The sequence below is a fragment of the Patagioenas fasciata genome, chromosome W (assembly GCF_037038585.1).
Source record: "Patagioenas fasciata isolate bPatFas1 chromosome W, bPatFas1.hap1, whole genome shotgun sequence".
NCBI classification, from domain to species: Eukaryota; Metazoa; Chordata; class Aves; order Columbiformes; family Columbidae; genus Patagioenas; species Patagioenas fasciata.
In genome coordinates, this window is record NC_092559.1 from 14354661 (window position 1) to 14376848 (window position 22188).

Below are 22188 nucleotides of genomic sequence, written 5' to 3' on the forward strand. Positions count from 1 at the left end.
CAGGGCAACATGTACACATACTCCTTTTCCTGTTAACTTTTGAAGAAAATGCTGCAAACCCCCATTCTCATCCAAGTCATCAGATAATGTGGACTAGAATGGTGCTGGAGAAACATTAGTAACAGGGGCGTTCAGAACAGTGCACATTCTCGCCAATAGTTTCTAGCATCATAATTATTAGTATAACCTGAGTCCCCAGGTGCATCCCCTTTCCCGTCGTGAACAGCATCATCACATTGCCGACTACTGGATTCACTCACTGTTAGCTGATCTAATCCTTCACGCAGTTCTTTTGCCCAGTTCTTATCCGGCGACTCCTTCTGCTCTCTCATGGAAGCTGGAGGGTTAAAAGCTGGTAAAGGCGGATACAAATTGGTAAAAGGACTGATAGTACACTTGTTTATGAGTTTAGCATTCTCAGCTTTCACAGGTTCTTTAGGCAAGTTGTGTGACTCCAATCCTTGCTATTCTCATCAGAGTTGGGTAATAGTGTAGCAGGACACCCGCTCGGCATTTTTCCTCCCCCTGCCCCGGACTGCTGAACCCTCGGGGGTGCTGAAGGCACAGCAGGGGCTGGAGTAGGGAAGGTATCAAAGACACAAACTGGGTAAACTTCACAGCGATTTTCAGGATTCTTATCAGGCTGGAACGCTACAAAAATTCCAGCAGCAACAGAGCATTCAGGCTTAAGATCTTTTAAGGTGGTAATTATAAGCTTCCATGTAGTTACTAATGATTTAGCTTCTTTATCTCCATTGCTGACCATATCCCATAATTTCTGCCCTATATCGTCCCAAAGTTCAAGTTTAAAAGCCTTCTTGGTTTCTGCCAGGTAGCCGTTAGTTCTACACCAAACTAACAGTCTACGTATGTTACTTTCTTCATATTTAAGTTCTCTCACAGAGAAAATATCAGGAGGAGCTTCACTCTTCCCTCCTCCTGCCCCAGCTGCTCACCTTTTCCGGTGATTTCTTCGACAAAATTGTCTGCGGAACGTCCATACGCCTCCACCCGGTTCTCAGTCCAGCTGATCCGCCTCCAGCTGGGCCACTCCAGGCTTTTCCCCAATCGTACTGATACGCCGTTCAGAGTATCATGTCAGGGTCACCATTGGTTGGAGTGATAACGGACTCAGCATTCCGATTCAATGTGAATCACGCAAAGCCATTTGTTACAGAAACAAGCCTCCTTATATATGCAACTATTCTCTGATCGCGCGTCCACGCTCCAAGCATCTATGTTCACGAGCTGTCCACGCACCGAAGTCTCACTGCTGATAGGTCCATTGATTTACGTCATGTTGAGGCCTTGTTATTGTAGAACTGATTCTCTCCCACAGCAGGTCCTGTTTTCAGCTTTCCAAGTTGACCTTGAAATTCCTTTAGGCCTGGCTAGTTCAGTAATCAATCTCCGTCTAACAGAAACCCCTCCACAGTTGCAGATTCTTATACTGTAGCTACAGGCTGTTTCCAGTCTGCCAGGGTTTCACATGCTTTCTTCCATCAGAATGCTGCTGCCTTAAAAAAGATGTTTGGTCTCACTCTCGAGCAAGTGAGAGACATAGTGCGCTCTTGCCCGGAATGTCAAGGCGTGATTACAAGCTCGCCCTCCCTTGGAGTTATCCCTCACGGACTCTCAGCTAATGACATTTGGCAGTCTGATGTTACACGTTTCATCCTTTGGCCGTTTGAAATATGTATATGTTTCAGGTATGCTTTGTGCATCTGCGCATACAAGTGAGTAAAGCAGAGATGTTCAGTGTCACTGGACCCACTATTTTGCTATGCTGGGAGTGCCACAACAGATTAAAACTGACAACGGTCCTGGATACACTGCTAGATCCACGCAATATTTTTTACAGCAATGGGGTATTTCGCATGTCACAGGTATTTCACATTCTCCCACTGGACAGACTGTCATTGAACGAGTACATTCCACACTGAAACAGATGTTATTAAAACCAAAAAGGGGGAATATGATGCCTCAGGAACAATTAGACAATGCAATATATGCTTTAAATTTTTTGATTTGTACAGTGCCTCCCTCCTCTATCACAGCAGTGGAAAAACATTTCCGTGTTCCAGATTCACTGTCTCAGAGACCAAAGGTTTTATACCGGGATCCCCTGCACAACAGTCAGTGGCAAGGGCCTGTAGAACTAATCACCTGGGGGAGGGGGTATGCTTGTGTTCTTCTTCCAACAGGACCAAAGTGGTTTCCTGCGAACTATGTTAAACCTTTCTATGAGTTGGACAAACATGATGCAGGACTCAGTACCAAAGATGCAGCATCTGTCCCTGCAGCAGAGGGCAACAAAGAAACAGAAGAGACCAAAGGAAGAGTCACTAGCATATCAGAATGATACAGATTTACATTATTTGGACTAGGGACTAACTGGTGAAAAAAATTTCAATGCATTTGTTTTCCTTATTAGTATGGCTAACCAACTTTCTCCAATATTTGTTAATAACTGTAATTGCTGTAATTTGTATTATTCTGTTCTATTGTAGGTTGATTTGTAATGATAATGTATAACAGGAAAATGACACATAAATGACACATTAGGTATGATGATCCACAGTGGGCATTCGAACTCACCAACAGAATGCCCCCTTTTGACTTTGGAGACAAGGGGTGACTGCACCACCACTCCAGAGTAGTTTGTCAGATGACTGTGGTCACAGGCTGGATTGTGAGGCAGTACACATTCCCCTGAAATCTGGAGCTTTCAATGAGGAGATTGATGGCTCTTTAGTACCTTCTGTGCCCCACTGTGCCTGTCCCCACATATATACACCTAGAATGGTACCAAGGTGTTGTCAATCAGATTCACCTCTACCAACTGGTGGGTCAGGAGGGGTGGGACCTTCAGTCAGTTGACAGGGTCCTTAACAAAGGAGGTGCCCAGACTAGCTGAGAAGCTTCTGGATTATGTTGTAATGCCCACAGCCACATCTGGCCAAACAATGAAACGCCGAAGACCCCCTTTGAGTGGTCTTCTCAGAGCTGCTGGTCTGTAAACTGGAGTGCTTTCCTTAGACAGGAACACCATCTAAGGAAACTTCCTGGGATTAATGACACCTCACTTCTTTATTTGAGTGAGTGACTATTTCTTGTGAGTACCCTGAAGTAAAAGGCTTCTAGTTTTGTTTCTTGTGAGTGACTACATGCACGTTGTGGATCCTCATTATTCTTATGATATTGTATTTAAATAATCTCCTTAGCTGATATCTGAATGTGTATTTTCTGTTATCGGAGTGCTAAATATGTCTAATACCATTTGTCCTGGTATTGTTAAAAAACAAGTTTCTCTTTTAGTGAATTTTGCCTGGCAGCTAAAGCCTTCATATTAGCTGCATTTTCCTGGAGAACCAGATACATGTTTTGGTAAACCTAGCAATGGAATGCAAACTTATTGATAAGCACGGATGAACATCTCGTGAGAGGGGCAACGAGAAACCGGTGACCAAGAAACTGACCAACTATGTATAACATTCCATTCACGTGAATACGTCATATAAAGTGGGAGATCAGGAGGATCTTGTCCCTCTTTTCCTTTTCCCTTCTGCTTATGACCGACATTAGGAGAGGACCTTGCTAGTTGTCCCTGCGAACTGAGGCCTAGTGAGAGACTGAATCCAGCTCCGGTTGGCTGCAGAGTCCAATCCAGGACTTCGGATGCTGGCTCTGCAGTTGCTGAGACTTTCAAGATTGCTTTTGTATATTTTGTATTATTTTCTCTATTCTTATTAGTAGCGTTAGTAAAACCTTTTTAATTTTTCCAACTCTCTTCTCTCTGTCCTTCTTTCCCTCCCGATCACCTGTCCTTACTGGGAAGGGGGGAGAGGGAGGGGCAAAATGGGGAAGTGGGGGGGAGAGGAGGCTAAAAATACATCTGCCAGGGTTTTATTGTCACCCCGCAATCTAACCCTCAACACCACTGAAATTGAATTATGGTGTTTATGAGTGATATGAAGTAAAATAACAGTCTTAGCTAATGTGCAAGGCCTGATTTAGGATTTAGCCAGTACCCTGCAAAATAATTACACAGTTTGTAAGAATTAGGACTGTAAGACAAAATGGCTAACATTATCTAATAGCATAAAGTGATTAGATCCTAAAACTTCATTTTCAGCTCTCAATCTGCATATATGGGTTTCTGTGGGAACTGGATATGCTTGTGTGATGTTTTTTCTTGTAGTCCTTCAAATAATCTGGAGAATGATACAGAATGCAAAGAAGAACAAAGCCGGGTCCTTACTGTGCTCATTGAGAACCTGATGTTTAAAACAAAAAAGGGGGAAATGTTGGAAAGTAAAATGTGAGAAAGCAAGATGTGTGGTTCCAGCCACCTGTATGATAAAGGAAGAGCAACACTAACATGACCATCTGGATGGTCAAAGGCATAATACTAACATAATAATATATAAAGGGCCTTGGACAGATTATTTTGAAGTGAGTTTCTCATAATTATAAAAAGTTATAGCCCAGACTTGCAAGAATGGTATCTCAGGCCGGATAACCGCCCCCAAGTGTATGTGATGTGTGAATGTCCTTGGGCCTGGTCTGTGAATGAGTGGGAACATAACTGAAACAAAGATAACATGAGTGTGGTGTGTTTTTAATAACAATTACTGGAAAAACATGTAACATCTTAGTCCAGGCCCCTATCTGTAAATCCTATTAATTGTCAGTGGCTAATAAAGAGAGGGTCTCAGCCTGGCTCAGCTCTCTGCTTGACCCGGCTCTGCGCTCCTTCCTGAACAAGATCTCTGACTGTACATGCATCTCTGTCTGCATCCCAGTATGCGTTGTCCCTAATCGCCTCAGCAGGGAGAAGAGCTCTTGAGACCCTTCCTGTGCTGTGTTTATGTAGCCAGTGTCATGATCTTGCTGGAAGGCATAGTGTCCTGTTTTTTTTAAAAACAAGACAAGTTTCTCTTTTAGTGAATTTTCCTTTCAGCTAAAGTCTTCTTAGTAACTGAACTTTTCTAAAGTAGGATACATGTTTTGGTAGACATAGCAATGGAATGCAAGGTCACTAATAAGGATGCACGTCCCGTAAGTGAGAGGGGCAAGAAGGAGGGAACTGAACAGGTGACTAAAACTGACCAATTAAATATTCCATCCCATTCACGTGATACTTTATATAAAAGTGGGAGATCACAAGGATCTCGTCCCTTTTTTCGCTCTTTGATTATGGCCGGCATTTGGGAAGGACCCTGCGAGTTGTCCCTGTGAACTGAGGCCTAGTGACAGACTGAATCCAGTTCCAGTTTGCTGCAGAGACCAGCCCAGGACTTCCGGGTGCCTGCTGCTGCTGCCGGAGCAGTTCTTTGCCAGGATTTTCAAGATCAGTTTTGTATATTTTGTATTATTTTATCTGTTTTATTAAGCAGCATTAGTAAAACACTTTTAATTTTTTCCAACTCTCTCTCTCTCTGTCCTTCTTTGCCTTCCAGTCGCCTGTATTTAGTGGGGAGGGAGGGCTAAGGGGGCTGGGGGGAAGAAGAGGGGGTTAACAAAGCATCTGCCACAGTTTATTTTCCCCCTGCAATCAAACCGTGACACATAGTCAGCTATGGACTGCTAAATATAATCTAGACCTCCATGGCTGCATCCTGTGGTGTATTCCGCTCACTGTGTTCAGAGTTTCCAAATCATGGGCCGGCTTACATAGCACCTGATCTGCTAGCAACAAATGGGATGGACCTGTCTCAAAAGGGAAAAAGATCCTGGAGCAGGAGTTAGCAGGAACTATTGAGAGGGCTTCAAACTAGCTTTGAAGGGGGAGGAAACCAGGTGTGGCAGAGACACATCCAAGGGTGACAGGCTGGCATCTGAGGGTAGTGCTAACGGGGCCCTTTGGTCTGGAATCAATGGCTCAGCTGAAGTGCATCTATACAAATGCACGCAGCATGGGCAACAAGCAGGAGGAACTGGAAGCCCTTGTGAGGCAGAAAAACTGTGAAACATGGTGCGATGACTCTCATAACTGGAGCACTGCAGTGGATGGCTATAAACTCTTCAGAAGGGATAGGCAAGGAAGGAGAAGAGATGGGGTAGCCATGTGTGTTAGGAAAGGTTTTGACTGTGTGGAATTTGAAGAGGGTAATTATAGGGTTGAGTGTCTATGGGTGAGAATCAAGGGGAAGGGCAACAAGGCGGACATCCTGGTTGGGGTCTGTTACAGACCACCCAACCAGGATGAAGAGGCAGATGAAATATTTTGCAGGCAGCTGGGAGAAGTCTCCTGATCACTAGCCCTTGTTCTTATGGGGGACTTCAACCTACCAGATGTCTGCTGGAAATACAACGCAGCAGAGAGGAAGCAGTCTAGGAGGTTCCTTCAGTGCATGGAAGACAACTTCCTGACACAGCTGGTTAGTGAGCCTACCAGGGATGGAACCCCAATGGATCTGTTTTTTGTTAACAGAAAAGGACTCATGGGAAATGTGTCAGTTGGAGATTGCCTTGGGTATAGTGATCATGAAATGATTGAGTTCACTATCCTTGGAGAAGTTAGGAGGGTGGTCAGCAGAACTGCCACTTTGGACTTCTGAAGGGCAGACTTTGACCTCTTCAGAAGGCTGGTTGGCAGAGTCCCTTGGGAGGCAGTCCTGAAGGACAAAGGAGTCCAGGAAGGCTGGTCTCTCTTCAAGAAGGTAATCTTAGAGGTTCAGGAGCAGACCATCCCCATGTGCCGGAAGGCAAGCCAGCAAGGAAGAAGGCCGGCCTGGCTGAATAGAGAGCTGTGTCTGGAACATAGGAATAAAAAGAGAATTTATAACCTTTGGAAGGAGGGGCAGGCCACTCAAGAGGAATACAAGAATTCTGTGAGGTTGTGCAGGGAGAAAAATAGGAGGGCCAAAGATGAACTAGAGCTGAACCTGGCTACTGCTGTGAAAGGCAATAAGAAATGTTTCTATAAATATATTAGCAACAAGAGGAGGGTTAAGGAGAATCTCCATCCCCTGATGGATGCAGAGGGAAATATAGTGACAGAAGATGAGGGAAAGGCTAAGGTATTAAATGCCTTCTTTGCCTCAGTCTTTAATAGTCAGAACAGTTGTGCTCCAGGTACCCAGCCCCCTGAGACAGAAGAAAGGGATGGGGAGCAGAATGAAGCCCCATTAATCCAAGGGGAAATGGTTAGAAACCTGCTACACCACTTGGACATGCACAAGTCTATTGGGTCAGATGGGATCCATCCAAAGGGTCTGAGGGAGCTGGTGGAGGTGATCACTAAACCACTTTCCATTTTCGGTCAGCAATCTTAGCTAACTGGGGAAGTCCTGGTTGACTGGAAGTTGGCAAACGTGACACCCATCTACAAGAAGGGCCGGAAGGACGATCTGGGGAACTACAGACCTGTCAGTCTTACCTCAGTGCTGGGTGAGGTCATGGAGCAGATGATACTGAGTGATATCACATGGCACATTCAAGAGAACCGTATTATCAGGTCCAGTCAACATGGGTTTATGAAAGGCAGGTCCTGTTTGACCAACCTGATCTCCTTCTATGACAAGGTGACCCAACTAGTAGATGAGGGAAAGGCTGTGAATGTTGTGTACTCAGACTTCTGTAAGGCCTTTGACACTGTATCCCACAGCATTCTCCTGGAGAAGTTGGCAGCTCGTGGCCTGGATGGGTATATTCTGCAATGAATAAAGAACTGGCTGGAGGGCCAGGCCCAAAGAGTTGTGGTCAATGGAGCCAAATCCAGTTGGCAGCCGGTCATGAGTGGTGTCTCCCAGGGCTCAGTACTGGGGCCAGTTCTGTTTAATCTCTTTATCAATGATCTGGATGAAGGTATTGAGTAAGTTTGCAGATGACACCAAATTGGGTGGGAGTGTTGATCTGCTGGAGGGTAGGATGGCCATACAGAGGGTTCTGGACCAGCTGGATCGTTGGACTGAGGCCAACTGTATGAAGTTTAACAAGACCAAATGCCGGGTCCTGCACTTGGGTCATAACAAGCCCAGGCAACACTACAGGCTCAGAGAAGAGTGGCTGGAAAGCTACCTGGCAGAGAGTGATCTGGGCGTGTTGAATGACAGTCAGCTGAATATGACCCAGCAGTGTGCCCAGGTGGCCAAAAAGGCCAACAGCATCCTGGCTTTTATCAGGAATAGTGTGGCCAGCAGGACTAGAGAAGTGATTGTCCCCTGTACTCGGCACTTGTGAGACCGCACCTTGAATACTGTGTTCAGTTTTGGGCCCCTCATCATAAGAAGGTCATTGAAGTACTAGAGAGAGTGAAGAGGAGGGTGACAAAGCTGGTGAGGGGCCTGGAGCACAAGTCTTATGAGGAGCAGTTGAGGGGACTGGGGCTGTTCAGCCATGAGAAAAGTAGGCTGAGGTAAGACCTTATCACTCTGTACAACTACCTGAAAGGAGGTTGTAGCATGGAGGGTGTTGGCCTCTTCTCCCAAGTAGTAAGTGATAGAACAAAAGGAAATGGCCTCAAGTTGTGCCAGGGGAGGTTTAGATTGGACATTAGGAAAAAAGTCTTCATGGAAAGGATTGTCAGGCATCGGAAAAGTCTGCCCAGGGAAGTGGTGGAATCACCATCTCTGGAGGTGTTTAAAACGCATTTAGATGAGGTTCTTAGGGACATGGTTTAGTGCTAAAGTTAGGTTATGGTTGGACTTGATAATCCTGAGGGTCTTTTCCAACTGAAATGAGTCTATGATTCTATGTTTTAAGCTTTAGCTTGATAAAATAAACCAAATTTACACCTGCAACCTGAGAAATGCTACATTTTTTTCCAGGCTCCGGGGTGTGGTAGAATTCCCAGGGCAGGTTTAGATGTCGTCAGTTGGCTACACAGCATCCCTTCCTTAAATGTCAAGGCCTTAGCTGACAGTGTTTGTATAGGCTGTGAAGTTTGTGGAGAGAACTTATCCTCAGCAAATGTTTAGCCAGAGCCTCTCTGAAAAACAACAGGAAAGTGGGGAACAAATATAAGATTCAGTGATTGCCCTGATTTGTCAAACTCTCCAAAGATCCATGGCAATAACTGAGGCCAAAACATCTTTAGTCAGCCCCCAAGGTTTTTGTAAGCTCTGCCTGCCCTCATCCCAGACCTCACAATTCCTAAATAGAACCGGCAGAGTGTTTGGGGAAAAGCTGTGATTTTCTCTGAGAAATCAACCATTGTGTGGGAGCCCTAAAAATGGTGCCATGGTATGTACACACTATGGTTTTGTTTGTTCAAGCATTCTTGCTCATAGAAATAGTAAAAACTAAGTCCTCATTGTACATGTACATAGGATGAATATTCTGAGTTTCAGTCTGTTCTGTTCTCTTTCCCATTAATAACTAGGGTAATCTTCTTTCAAACTCAAAATGTCATGACTCTAAAGCTAGGAAGATATTACATGCTTAAGAAGATGTATTCAACTTTTGGTGTATATACTTTATACATAAAGTAAAATATTTAAAAGCTAATTTTTACTTGTTCGGTCTAACAGAATTAGAAAGCAGGTAGGGTTTTTTTGTTGCTGTTGGCTTTTTGTTGTTTTGTTTGTTTGTTTTTTTCAAAGTATTGCTTTACTTTTTTTTTTCTCCCTAAGATCTTAATAGCAAAAATGACGTCCTTTGTGGCCTACTTCCCATTTTCAAATTAAACTATATGACACAGGGATTTCGTTTTCTTTATTCTATTATTCTTATTTTTGGTTGATTATATCTGTGTCCTACCATATTCAAAACTGAGTTATATATTTCCATGGGGAGACAGAGCAGGAAGGAAATTACTTGTTGTAACCATCATTCTCACTATGATATAAACACTTCTGTGAGAGGATGGTTATCTAAAAATAATTGAATTCTCCATTTACCTTATCTCCACTGGAAACTTGTTCCTGTCAAGAGGGATGCTTGGTCTCCAGATCTTGTGTATCTTTGCCCAGGCTTTATGCATGGCATGAGATAACAGTAAGTACTAACTCAGTAGATTCTAGATCAAAATCTAGTACTATGCTGTGATCATTAGCATAGTTTGCTGAAAATATTACCTGAAGCATATATTTTTCAGCTTTTAGTCTTTGTTGTATTTGCCTGCTTGGCAGTTTCATATTAGGACAGTTAGTTCTAAAAATAAGTATTTTAAAGTATAGTTTTGGGAGCTGAAGTTGACAAATAGATATTAGATTCACTTACTGCCAAAATTTCAGTACTATTTATATTGGTAACTGCCAGTTTAAAAGAAAAACTCCACTTAACAGGGATGTAGGAAACTCTCAACTTATCCAAATACTGCATGTTTACAATTCAAACATTTCATTTTTATGTTTCAGATTGAAAGTAACGATCAATACTTTAAAAAGGATATACTTAAAGTCAGATTCCTAAACACCTACAAAGGATGCTTAAAGGCCACTTAGAAATCTGAAACCAGGTTAATTTTGTGTAGGGAGCTAATTTGAGGCAACTAGATGTGAAACTATTAGAAATTGTTGCTCATTTGGCCAATATGAATTGTGGAAAAGATTAAGGGCAAGTGCTAGATGGCTTCCTAGCCAAGGAGATCATTCTAGATTCTGGAAATACACACAGGCTGTCAAATGCATTAAGGAAACAAGTTTTTTCTCCCAGGCAAAAATGAACAAGAGCTTCAAAATGAGATTAATAACAAGAATTTTAAAAGTATTCTGAAATAATATAAGATTTTTATATATAAACGCAATTTTCTATAGTTAATTTCATAATTCAGCAGAACAAATTTGCACCTTCTCAATGTCTTACTCTCTTTTCTAAGCAACTCTTTCTAAATATTGGTTTTTTATGTTCCAAATTGTCTTTGCATGTGACATTTCATTTTTTTATCCTGCTTATGGCAACAATGTAATAAAGTTCAAGTGCTTAAGCAAACGTCTTCATTTATTAAGTGTAGAGAGATTATACTGCTCCAATGATAGCTTTTCTCTGTTGTAACTAATGAGTATGATAGGGGATGCACTGATTCCCAGACCTCAGAGATACGGTAAAAATATTCAGATTGAAAAATATAGTCATACACATTAATAGAAAAGCTGCCTGTATGAATCGCTGTCTCAGCCTAGGCTTTGCCAACACAAACAATTTAAGAAGTATATCAAAGTTAAGGACATGTATTGAAAGTGTGATCCACTCTTCATATGAGATCAAAATGTGGTAGTGGACACTTTCCATGTTGGGCTGCTTATAATTATGCACAATTTCACCCATTCAGACCAAAGTTTTCTATGATGAGAATTTAGATGAGGTTATGATCACCCATATGTTTTATTTTGGTTTGGGTTTTTTTTCTGTTGTTATTGTTGTGGCTATTTTATTATGCCCCTCCCTCCCCTTTTTTTTTTAATTTGTGGAATTTTCAACCAAAACAATTCAGCCATTTCCAAGAATAACATCAGAGTAAATACACTGTTCATTCACTATAAAATTCTCAGAGCCATTCAATACAAATATCTTGTGTTTTTATGCTTTAGAACCAGAACCAAAATTTGATGGAAGGATCACCTTGCTGTCAGGGATGTGATTTTACCATCTCTATGAGAATCTAGCCAAGTTTGATGATAGACCTCTCTTAGTTCATACAGACCATTAGAAACATCTTTGTGTATGACAGATAAATCATCATTTGTCTGCTATTCACCCATGTATAAGAGAGTCACAAAGCCTGAGAGAGGCTTTTACTGACATTGCTTTTTAAAATTCCAAAAATTGTTGCAGGTTGTCTTTCCTGTTCTTTCATTGCCTTTGCTGCTGAATCTGCATAGCAAGGGGCATGAAGAGCCAAACTGGAGTGAAGCGAGAAGAGCAGGAGCACAGGAAGAATGGAGATGAGACACCAGAAACAGGAAGGAGAAGAGTAGAAAGTGGGTCAGAGCAAAAACATGGAAGTAAGTGTGGCAGGTGCAATGAATATGTGCAGAAACTATTGGAAAGAAGGAAAAACAGGATGTCAGGCAAGAAGAGAAGTACTAGGTCAAAAATGCTACAGGCCATAGGAGACAAGGACAGGGGAATTGAGACTCCATTGGGCGTAAACTGCACTGGCACCTGCAGGCAAGCCCAAAATCTCCCACTCTCTGTTAATAATTCTGTCAAATAATTGGTGTGAAACCTTACAATTGGGTTGAGACCAAACAGCTGTAGCAAATCCTTTGTGTAAGGAGTACATTTCTTCCCTGCTAGTGGTTCATTCACATAAAAGGTAACATGCTTGTGGTAGGTTGGCCCTGGCTGGCAGCTAGCTTCCCCCTTCCTTCCTCACAGCAGGACAGGAAAGAAAACAGAAAGAATAGGAAAAAGCTTGTGGGTCAAGATGCAGGCAAGGAGATCACTTTGCCAATTGCTGTCATGGGCAAAATAGACCCCACTTTGGGTAATTTAATTTATTGCCAATTAATATAAATAGTTAATTACTGATTTGGGTATTGGGAAACAAAAAGAGTAATGAAGCAAACATTAAAACACTAGGGGAAAACACATTTCTTCCTCCTCTGACCTCTGTGTTCCTTCTGCTGTTTCTCACTCTATTTTTCCTCCTCCTTTGCCTATATAGCATTTTCTACCCTTTCTTAAGTACCTTTTCCCAGAGGCACCACCAGCACGGCTGGTGGGCTCAGTTGTGTCTTGTGGTGTGGAGCCGGCTGGAATCAGCTGGTTTTGGCACAGAGCAGCTGCAGCCTCCTCTCACTGACACCACCCCTGCAGCCCTCTGCTACCAACCCTGTGCCACCCACACTCAGTACCCTACTGGTTTTAGTTACCATATGAATTCAAGTGAGTGAAGACTGTATTGTGGAGCGTGACAATGGGCAAAGTAGCTCAACAAGAAGCCATTGAGATGGAGGTTGAAAAGGGAGAAAGCAAGGTTTTCATGGCAGGTGCAGGTTGTGTTGGTTTTCTACAATGCAACCTGTACAGAAGAGCAGTATGGTTGCATAGTTAAGCATCCCAAATTTAGGAAATATCTAAGTTGAGATTTCCCTGGTAACCTTAGCTTGCCTCTGTCAGTATGCGTGTGCTTTACTGTGATCTTTAAGGATGTATTCAACATAGAATCATAGAATCACTTTGTTTGGAAGAGACTTTTAAGAACATTGAGTCCAACCATAACCTAACTCTAGCACTGAACCATGTCCCTAAGAACCTCATATATACATCTTTTAAACACCTCCAGGAATGGTGACTCAACCACTTCCCTGGGCAGCCTGTTCCACTGCTTCACAACCCTTCCCTTTTTGGCAGTCCCAAAAATCTTACATATCCGGTCTTTTCAAAAAGACTCAGCCCCATTCAATGCACTGCAAGACAATAATCCAGGAATTAATTGGATTTGGGTGGGGAATGAGACAATCACATAGGTGTCTTGGAACTGTAACAGAAGCTGGAAAATGTTTACTGAATGATAAGTGGACTGCGAAAAAGTGTGCTAGACAGAAAGCAAGCAGTCACTAAAGCTGTCTAATTAAAACTCTTAGAGCTGGGCAAGAACTGCAACCATGCAGAAGGAAAAGAACAGAAATTCCCATGCAACAATTAAAATGTAAATATGGAGCTTTCTGCTCCTTGACTGCTTTGTGTTACTTAAACTATAAAAATCTATACTTTGCTTTATTACTATGCTTTAATACCATGAAGGTATTTAAAAACAATTCAAATACAACTTTAAAAAGATACCTCGAAACAAAGTAATTGCAAAATTAAAAACTGAATCAGAATACCCTGGAGAAATGTCAGGATAGTCTTTTTTTTTTTTTCTTTCCCAAAGACAAAGTTTAATTTCAATCAATACTGTTAAAAAGGAATTTAATTGGAAAAATCCACTGGAAAATTTTAAATAAGCCTTCCCAAGCACTTTGAAAAATTTGCCTGTTGCATCTTCATCAAAACTCACCAAATCAGTGTGTCTCTAGAAGTTGAAACTCCTGTTCTTCCCGAATAAACTCTATTTCCCTCACAGAACTGTTGCAGTAAGCAATTAATTCATTTACAAAACACTCTTGTATTACTGCAATGAATGTCACAGAAAACAGAAGGCAAAAATTAATAATTCTATGTTCATTATAAAGACTGGGTTTTATGAGGTATGTCAGGCCTGAGGTCACCCATGAGGCAACTGAATATAAAGAAATATAAAAAAGATATCCACTCAAAGAGGACTTCACATGTAACCTATAACATGAGTCTGTTTTTTAATACTATCATAATGCATATGATTGCATACAGTTACTCAGGAAATCATTATTCCAACCTATTCAAAATTAATTACTTTATTTAGTGATTTTAAAGTCCTTCTAACATTGTAGGTATACAACACAATATATTCTGAAGTAAGCTTATGAGATGCTAAAGTGAGTAATCTGTTTTAACCATCCCTTTAAAACAAAAATAAGCAGTTATTTCCAATAATGCAATCAACAACTGAACAAAAAGAGATTAAATAGCTTCTTAAATAGGAATTTAAAAGGTTCTTTCAACAGCCACACTTTCCCCTTTCAAAAAGAATGTTTTCCAGTTTTCAAAGCACCTTCAGGATGGACAAGGGATCAGACCCAGCCAGCATGGGTTTAGGAGGGGCAGGTCCTGTCTGACCAACCTGATCTCCTTTTATGATCAGGTGACCCCCTGGTGGATGAGGGGAAAGCTGTAGACATGGTCTATCTAGACTTCAACAAAGCCTTTGACACTGTCTCCCATAATATACTCCTGCAAAAGCTGGTAGCCCATGGCTTGGACAAGTGTACTCTCTGCTGGGTTAAGAACTGGCTGGAGGGCTGGGCCCAGAGAGTGCTGGTGAATGGGGCTGCATCTAGCTGGTGGCCAGTCACTAGTGGTGTCCCCCAGGGGTCAGTGTTGGGTCCAGTCCTGTTTAACAGCTTTATTGATGATTTAGATGAAGGGATTGAGACCATCATCAGCAAAGTTGGGAGGGAGTGTCGACCTGCTGGAAGGCAGGAGGGCTCTGCAGAGGGATCTGGATAGACTGGAAAAATGGACCGATTCCAATGGGATGAAATTCAACGAGGCCAAGTGCCAGGTCCTGCACTTTGGCCACAACAACCCCCTGCAGCGCTACAAGCTGGGCACAGAGTGGCTGGAGAGCAGTCAGGCAGAAAGGGACCTGGGGGTACTAATTGACAGGAAGCTCAACATGAACCAACAGTGTGCCCAGGTGGCCAAGAAGGCCAATGGTATCCTGTCCTGTATCAAAAAGAGCATGGTCAGCAGGACAAGGGAAGTGATCCTTCCCCTGTACTCTGCATTGGTGAGGCCACACCTGGAGTATTGTGTTCAGTTCTGGGCCCCTCAGGAAATGTCTTCCCCTCAGGAAAGAGATTGAAGTGCTGGAGCAGGTCCAGAGAAGAGTAACAAGACTGGTGAAGGGACTTGAACACAAGACCTATGGGGAGAGGCTGAGGGAGCTGGGGTTGTTTAGTCTGGAGAAGAGGAGGCTTAGAGGTGACCTCATCAGTCTCTATAACTACCTGAAGGGAAGTTATAGCCAGGTGGGGATTGGTCTCTTCTCCCAGGCAGTTAGCAATAGGACAAGGGGGCATGGGTTTAAACTCTGCCAGGGGAAATTTAGGCTGGATATTAGAAAGAAATTCTTTATGGAGAGAGTGATCAAGCATTGGAATGGACTGCCCAGGGAGGTGGTGGACTCACCGTCCCTGGAGGTTTTTAAGCTGAGATTGGACATGGCACTTAGTGCCATGATCTAGTAAATGGACTGAAGTTGGACCAAGGGTTGGACTTGATGATCTCTGAGGTCTTTTCCAACCCAGTCGATTCTGTGATTCTGTGATTTTAATGTGTTACATTTTTTTTCTACCATTGCAGTGCTTTTAATGTGATAATTAGAACTGTTAGCAAGTATAGGGGAACTTTATAAGGGTATTAAATCATTCTAACACAGTTTTGGGTTCTGATGGATTTAGTAAAGACTTCTAAAATGAAATTCCAAACAAATAAAATTACTAAATTCTTGATCCAGTGGAAAAAAAAAATTGCAATGACATAAAAGCTAAAGAAGTCTTGGAAAGGATAATATGTATGTATCTCTAAAATCTGTGCCATGGTAATTTGTTGAATGAAAAATTTACCCAAGGCATATAAGGTATTTCATCTGTTACGGTAAGATTTAGGAAATAACAATAATAAGTTGTCTTACCCCTGCAGCATTTTATTCTGACTCCAGGAGGGTCAAAGTCATAATTATTTTCCACAAGGAAATTATCCTGCTATTAAGCCACCATTATCTTTATATGTAGCTGTCACGGTGCATTCGGTGATGGACTCATGATGGTTCGTTTACCTTGATCTTGAAATGCAAAATTATGGCAACCAAAATGCCGAGGGGTTATAATTCAATCAAACAGTGTTACTTAATTATTTTGCCCATAAAGCGGCATGCGATAGCGAGAGAGTAAGAAAAAGGGAAAGGAAAAAAAAAGAAAAAAGGGAAAGAAAAATAAGAAGATGGGAATGAGGATTTGTTTACCACCAGATGAGTTCCAAAGGTGTCCCTCTGGTCTCCGGTCCTGTAGAGTTTTGCCGGTCCTCTGTTGTGGTTCAGGATCCTCTGGTGGGAAGATCTTAACAATGTCCATTTGGGAGTCATCTCTTCTGCTTCTTCACCCCCCGTCGCTCCCATCGTTCAAGGCCAGACTCCGCCTTTGTTTTGCAACCCAGGCTTAAACTGCACAGGCTTGAAAAGTCCTCGCTTCTCTTGCCAGGACCCATCTGTGCTTGCATGGCCTCAAGTTCAGGGGTCTCTTTCTGGTCCATTGAGTGACCTCAGGACCCTTGGTGAGGTTCTGGGCATGCTCTTCTTCATTGGCCTTTGTTTGAGGGAGGAGGTGGCGGACAGGTGTGACTGAGGCTGCAGGTGAGAATCCATCTTCTGGATGGCAGCTATTGTCCCTGGGTCAGAGAGACCCACATAACAATCCCTTTTAGGAAGCAGGGGCTAGCTTGGCTGAGGCAGCAGGCGAAGTCCATACAGCAGCCATTGTTAGCAGTAGCCCTCCGGGTCGGAGAGACCTGTGCAACACAGTTCTTCTCCTCAGGGCTCTCTCCAAGTCATTGTCCATGCGTTCTTTCTGTCAGGGCCTCAGTTCTCTCAGTTCCTGATGACTATGTTTCAAGTAAATACTGCTCCATCTTCAGACCAACTCTTACAGTAGCCCAGATAATGCAAACTCACAGAATCACAGAATGGTTGCAGTTGGAAGGGACCTCTGGAGATCATCTAGTTCAACCCACTTTCTAAAGCAGGTACACCTAGAGCAGATTGCACAGGAATGTGTCTAGGCAGGTCTTGAATGTCTCCAGAGGAGACTCCACAACCTCTCTGGGCAACCTGTTCCAGTGCTCTGTCACCCTCAAAGGAAAAAAGGTTCTCCTCATATTCAGATGGAACCTTCTATGCGTCAGCCTGTGCCCATTGCCCCTCATCCTATTGTTGGGCACCACTGAAAGTAGTCTGGTCCCATCCTCTTGACATCCACCCTTCAGATATTTAGAAATATTGATGAGATTGCCTCTCAGCCTTCTCTTCTCCAGGCTGAACAGACCCAGCTCTCTCAGTCTCTCCTCATAAGAAAAGTGCTCTAGGCCTCATATCATCTCCATAGTCCATCGCTGGACTCCCTCCAGTAATTCCTTATCCTTCTTAAACTGGGAAGCCCAGATCTGGACGTAGTACTCCAGATGCATCCTCACCAGGGCAGAGTAGAGGAGGATAACCCTCGACCTGCTGGTCACGCTCTTCTTAATGCACCCCAGGTACCATTGACCTTCTTGGCCATAAGGGCACATTGTTGACTCATGGTCAACCTGTTGTCGACCAGAACTCCCAAGTCCTTTTCTGCAGTGTTGCTTTACAGCAAGTCCGTCCCCAACCTTTACTGGTGCCGGGGGATATTCCTCCCCAGGTGCGAGACCCTACACTTGCCCTTGTTAAACTTCATTAGGTTCTTCTCTGCCCAGTCCTCCAGCCTGTCCAGGCCTCGCTGAATGGTAGCACAGCCTTCTGGTGTGTCAGCCCTTCCACCCAGTGTGGTATCACCAGCAAACTTGCTGAGGGTGCACTCAGTCTCTTCATCCAGGTCACTGATGAACAGGTTGAACAAGACTGGACCTAACACTGACCCCTGGGGAACCCCACTAACTGCAGGTTTCCAACCAGACTTTGCACCATTGATCACAACCTTCTGAGCCCTGCCCATACAGCCAGTTCATGATCCATCTCACCGTGCATTCATCCAGCCCACACTTCTTGAGCTCACCTATGAGGAGGTTGTGAGAGATGGTCTCAAAAGCCTTGCTGAAGTCAAAGTAGACGATATTCACTGCTCTTCCCTCATCTACCCAGCCAGTCATACCATCACAGAAGCTATCAGATTTGTCAAACATTATTTCCCTTTGGTGAACCCGTGCCGATTACTCCTGATAACCTTCTTTTCCTCCACATGCTTAGAGATGACATCCAGAATGAGCTGTTCCATCACCTTTTCAGCGATGGAGGTGAGGGTGACTAGCCTGTAGTTTCCTGGGTCATCCTTCTTGCCTTTTTTGAAGACTGGAGTGACACTGGCTTTCTTCCAGTCCTCCAGCACCTCTCCTGTTCTCCAAGACCTTTCAAAGATGATGGAGAGTGGCTTTGCAGTAACATTTGCCAACTCTCTCAGCACTTGTGGGTGCATCCCATCGGGGCTCATGGATTTGTGGATGTCCAGTTTCTGTAAATGATCTCTAACCTGTTCTTTCTCAACCAAGGGAAAGTCTTTCTTTTGCATGACTTCGAATCATAGAATGAGAGAATCGTTTCGGTTGGAAGAGACCCTCATGATCATTGAGTCCAACCATAACCTAACGTAACTCTAGCACTAAACCATGTCCCTAAGAACCTCGTCGAAACACCTTTTAAACACCTCCAGGGATGATGACTCTACCACTTCCCTGGGCAGCCTGTTCCAATGCCTGACAACCCTTTCCGTGAAGAATTTTTTCCTAATATCCAATCTAAACCTCCCCTGGCACAACTTGAGGCCATTTCTTCTTGTCCTATCACTTGCTACTTGGGAGAAGAGGCCAACACCCTCCATGCTACAACTTCCTTTCAGGTAGTTGTAGTCAGTGATAAGGTCTCCCCTCAGCCTACTTTTCTCATGGCTAAACAGCCCCAGTCCCCTCAACTGCTCCTCATAAGACTTGTGCTCCAAGCCCCTCACCAGCTTTGTCACCCTCCTCTGCACTCACTCTAGTATTTCAATGTTCTTCTTATGATGAGGGGTCCAAAACTGAACATAGTATTCAAGGTGCAGCTGTATGGGAATGTAGTGGAAGATTTGGTGAGGAGGTTGTTTAAATGTAAATCCGCTCAAGTGACTTGCAACTGTCTGTACAAAAAGCACATACATCACACTAATTGTTTTACTGACCTTGTGTGCTTGATGAGTAGAACCTCTGTGTTAGATAACATAGGCCTGTGAGAAACTCTAGGCACCTTATCACTAAGTCTGAGATTTCTGCTTTGTTGTGAGAAAGAGTGCAAGGCTGTGCCTGCTTGAAACCTTGAAATACAGGCGAGCTCAGTAGGCCCAGTGATCTTCCAGCAGGGCTGAACTTACCAGTGCCTGCATCCTCGCTTGTGTCATCTCTGCCTGGGAGCTTAGGTGCGACTTTGGAGATTCCCCAGTAGAGAGGTAACTAAAATAAAATTTGTTCTTTGCAATGTATTTGTGGCTTCTGGCTCTTCTTGCAACGTACCTGTGTATGTGTACACAGTGGCCTCACTAGCGCCGAGTACAGTGGCACAATCACTTCTCTAGTCCTGTTGGCCACACTATTCCTGATACAAACCAGGATGCTTGTCATGGTTGAGACGGACAAACGACATAGACCAAGTTCTTCCAAGATGAAAGTAGTAGATGCCATTTATTGCCACAAGTGCATTTTTATACAGTTTTACCAATTCATGTGTGTCTTCACTATTGGTTACAAGGTACAGCAGTAACATCTCATTGGCTAATTTTACTCTTCTACTTCCTTCTCTCTCACGGGTACATCCTTAACTTCTCCGGATACTCCTTTACTCCCATCATTCTCACGGGTAGGCCTTCGTATCTTCAAGGCTAATTTCTGTTCCTATGCCCTCCGTCAGGGAATCCACAGACCCACCGTAGTCCCCCACAGATGCTGTTGGCCTTTTTGGCCACCTGGGCACACTGCTGGGTCATATTCAGCTGGCTGTCATTCAACACGCCCAGATCACTCTCTGCCAGGGAGCTTTCCAGCCACTCTTTCCTAAGTCAGTAGCGCTGCCTGGGCTTGTTATGATCCAAGTACAGGACCCGGCACGTGGCCTTATTATACCTCATACAATTGGCCTCAGCCCAACGATACAGCTGGTCCAGATTCCTCTGTATGGCCTTTCTACCCTCCAGCAGATCAACACTCCCACCCAATTTGGTGTCATCTGCAAACTTACTAAGGGTGCACTCAATCCCTTCATCCAGATCATTGATAAAGAGATTAAACAGAACTGGCCCAAATACTGAGCCCTGGGGAACACCACTCATGACCGGCTGCCAACTGGATTTGACTCCATTCACCACAACTCTTTGGGCCTAGCCCTCCAGCCAGTATACATGTATGTCATAAATATTTATAAAGTTTACAAACTGTTTATTTCTCACTTGGTCCTGTACACATCTCAGTGGTGCAAAGCAGAGGGAAAGAGAATCAGTAATTTCTGATATCCTAGAAAAAAAGACTGGGAAAAAACCTGGAGGTTAAGTGCTATTTTGTACTTATGGAAGTTAAATCTCTTCAGATCATTTTTGGTACAGACTTGCAGAGACAGAGTGCCTGAAGACAGGCTATGTTTCAGATTGGGTCTCTCATGTCTGCCATATTCAAGTTTAAAATAGTATATTTTGTCATTTTTTCTATGCTAGGAAGCCAAATGTGTCAGAAATGTTATATACACATTTGTATTAGAAATTTAATATATTATTCTTTGAAATCATCAGCTTTTGCATTTGTACTGAGAAAGTAACTGCGGATATAACACAAGAGTCAAGAAAAGGAAAAGAGTCAGAATATGGAAGTAGAAAGTAAAAAGAAAAACAGAAAGAATCTTCTGAAATTCCCACATATATTGACTATTTCTTTGTTGTTGCCTTTTTTTTTTTTTTAACCACGAGGTCACCACTCCATCTAGAGCAGAGGTGTCAAGCTCATTTTCATCGCAGGCCACATCAGCCTTGCCATTACCTTCAAAGGGCCGAATGTAATTTTAGGACTGGGTAAATGTAGGAGTAGTTACATTTATCCAGTCCTAAAATTGCATTTTGCCCTTTGAAGGCAACCACGAGGCTGATGTGCCCCCCTCCAGTGAAAATGAGTTTGAAACTCCTGGTCTAGACTATTCATGGCCCATGGGAAAGCAACACAGCTATGAACCCCCTTCTTTTCAAAGACTCAGGTGTCTCAGGTATCAACTTTTTTCTAACTGTTCAAATACATGTCAAGGCATTTACTTCCTGACAATATGTATTTTTAATCTATCATTCATTGTGGCTAACTGAACTCAGGCAAATTTACAGTGAAACACAGAGTTAACTTTAGGTATGTCCCGGAAATGAACGAGATACCTCTATACCCATGTTTGCTTGTGTCATGGAAGGGCTGAGAACCAAAACCAAGGTATAAAAGCCAAACATCACAGAATCAGGCTTAAGCCATGCAGCTTCTCATTTCAGTAGGCTGCTTTGCAAGAATACGAGCAATTTCTGCTAGCACTTCAGAACCTCAAAGCACTCTAAAGGCTGATCTCTGCCAGCTGGGAGTAAACTGAATCAAGCAGTAACAGTGCATAACACTTTAAATCATAGCCTAACCCTCAAGCAACCCTCAGCTAAAGACTGGGAGTTGCAGTGGTATCAAAGCAGCATTTTTAACACTACTAACTTTAACACTACTAATGACTAAGTGAAAACAAAGAGTGAAGGCTCACAGTTGTCATGTTGTTTCATACAGAAAATTGCATAGCAACATCTCAGTTTTAAAGCATGATCGTAGCATAGGAACCTTATCATCTGGTATTTATGGCAAACACCTCCTCAAGTAAAAGGCAGGGTTTTTTATCCAACCTAGCTAAAATCAACAGCGGTGAATCCA